Source organism: Cebidichthys violaceus, unplaced genomic scaffold (assembly GCF_023349555.1).
Source record: "Cebidichthys violaceus isolate CVI_PGR_0920_01 unplaced genomic scaffold, fCebVio1.0.p SCAF_11, whole genome shotgun sequence".
NCBI classification, from domain to species: Eukaryota; Metazoa; Chordata; class Actinopteri; order Perciformes; family Stichaeidae; genus Cebidichthys; species Cebidichthys violaceus.
Genome location: NW_027176274.1, coordinates 596175 through 598625, shown reverse-complemented (window position 1 = coordinate 598625; position 2451 = coordinate 596175). Strand labels below are relative to the sequence as shown.

The window sequence follows — 2451 nt, the reverse complement described above, 5'->3', positions numbered from 1 at the left end:
GTCTGTCTACTTTAAACACTTACTTGTCTGCACAAGGATGCCGTCGCTCTTCTTCTCTCACACAAAAGTCTCTTTATCCACAAAGTTTAGTCCTCAAAATCCAGAACCTGAACCTCCAGAGACCCAATCCTCCAAAAAAACAAAACTACAGTGGATGCTGTAGTTTTGTTTTTTCTCCTGACAGCAGTTCCACCAGCCGAGGCGTCCAGGCCGGGAACGCTGAGACAGAGGCTGCAGCCGGGCGGGGGGGCTTTATACCGCCGTGACGTCACACGGGACAGGGCTGCCATTGGTCGGCCGCAAGGCATCATGGGAGGCCGGGGGAGCCATTTTATGCAACTCACACCTTTAACAGAGAAATGAGAGTCAGTACTTCTACTGTAACACAGTATTTATATAGTGTAGTATTACTACTTCTACTGTAACACAGTATTTATATAGTGTAGTATTAGTACTTCTACTGTAAGACATTATTTATATAGTGTAGTATTACTACTTCTACTGTAACACATTATTTATATCGTGTAGTATTAGTACTTCTACTGTAACACAGTATTTATATAGTGTAGTATTACTACTTCTACTGTAACACATTATTTATATCGTGTAGTATTAGTACTTCTACTGTAACACAGTATTTATATAGTGTAGTATTAGTACTTCTACTGTAACACAGTATTTATATAGTGTAGTATTACTACTTCTACTGTAACACATTATTTATATCGTGTAGTATTAGTACTTCTACTGTAACACAGTATTTATATAGTGTAGTATTAGTACTTCAAATGTAACACAGTATTTATATAGCGTAGTATTAGTACTTCTACTGTAACACAGTATTTATATAGCATAGTATTAGTACTTCTACTGTAACAAAGTATTTTTACAGTGTGGTATTAGTACATACTGATACTTAAACTACATAAAGATGATAGTTGAACGTCACATAAAATACTTCAATATATTTTTAGTAATAACTTTTCTTACCTGCTTTGTGTGAACTGTTGTCTGTCGGCTAACGTTAGCTTGTTAGTATTAACTAGCTAACGTTAGCTTGTTAGTATTAACTAGCATACATTTATCGTTTGTTTATTAACTGGATCCCCATTAGCTGATGCCTTTGCGGCCGCTAATCCTCCTGGAGTCTACAGAAATGACAAAACATAAAACATACAGAACATAAAACAGAACAGTCAGAATAACAGAACAGTCAGTATAACAATAAAACAGTCAGTATAACAACAGAAAAGTCAGAATAACAACAGAACAGTCAGAGACTAGGATGTATATTATCATAGCCAAACATAAACACAGTGCATCCATAATTTATACAAAGAAGGATCTGGAGACTACAAGGGCAATGGAGCTGTAGTCACATGGTCAGTGGGCTGAGGAGAGCCTTTAGCTATTTTCTAAATGACAGATTGTTACAGATTGTTCCCTGTGTGAGTTCTATGAGGAGGAGAGTTTAGAGCTGTGATTAAACGGTAGATCACTGTCTTTGAGGAGGTTTGTTCTTGACGTATCAAGCGATCTAAGCTGCACTCCTTGTGTGATGGTTGCGTCTGTTGCATGTGTTTTGTTCTTGGCTGAAGAAATGTTCAGGTGTCTGATTAAATACGTTTCTTTAAAACATCAGAAGGCTGTAGTGGAGTTTAACTAACTGAGAACCATGACAGGTGAGAGTGCATATATGCTCTATTAGTGCTAATCTGACAGCTCTGTGTTGAACTACAGTTGTAGTTTATTTAAGTCCTTGTTAGTTGCTGCTGACCATGTGACAGTATAGCAGATGAACAAAGACCAAAGACTGTAACACCTGATGAACAATAGAGTTCAATAAGTGAAGCACTTGCTAGTCATAGCTCTGCCCCTTCACATTCAGACCAACTGTTCATCCAGCACTACACCAGTAGTTTGGTCTTCTTCTACAGGTGAAGCTGTGTGTCACCATTAAGACAAACAATACTTTAGTTTAGAAATGTTCACTTTCACCCAATCAGACTGTCTCTAGATCCTGGTTCAGGATGGTTACTAGTTCATGTTTATTTGAAGCAGTGCTATGATACAGTGTTGTGTCATCTGCATACATCACCATGCTGGCCTTCTTCATTGCTAGAGGCAGATCATTTGTGAAAATAGGGGCCTAAGCAGCTTCCTTGTGGAACCCCACAGCTGATGTATCTGTAGTCTGATAAGCCACCGTTACAATAATATAATATATATAATATTACTATTATAAAAGACTCTGAAACATAACTGACCATCCAAGAGAGAGCCGTACTGCTGAATCCATAACATTATGGTCCGTTATATCACTGAAGTCAAGCAAGACTGAGCCGACCTTTTTCTTACTGCTCATCTGTATCAGCACATCAGTTAGCTGTAGAGTGACTGTGTATGTGTGTATGTATGTATGTATATATATATATACACATATCTATATAT

At 37.7% G+C, this 2451-nt stretch overlaps 1 protein-coding gene across 13 annotated transcripts in view; it reads right to left on the bottom strand.

Moving 5' to 3' along the window:
* Positions 1 to 207, bottom strand: part of ttn.2 (titin, tandem duplicate 2) — a 203742-nt gene extending 203535 nt beyond the window's left edge. For all 13 annotated transcript variants that reach the window (XM_068736078.1, XM_068736131.1, XM_068736139.1 and 10 more), the window contains exon 1: positions 24 to 207. The gene's annotated coding sequence lies outside the window, so the exon portion shown is untranslated. The remainder of the gene's footprint in view (positions 1 to 23) is intronic.
* Positions 208 to 2451: the final 2244 nt, after the last annotated feature.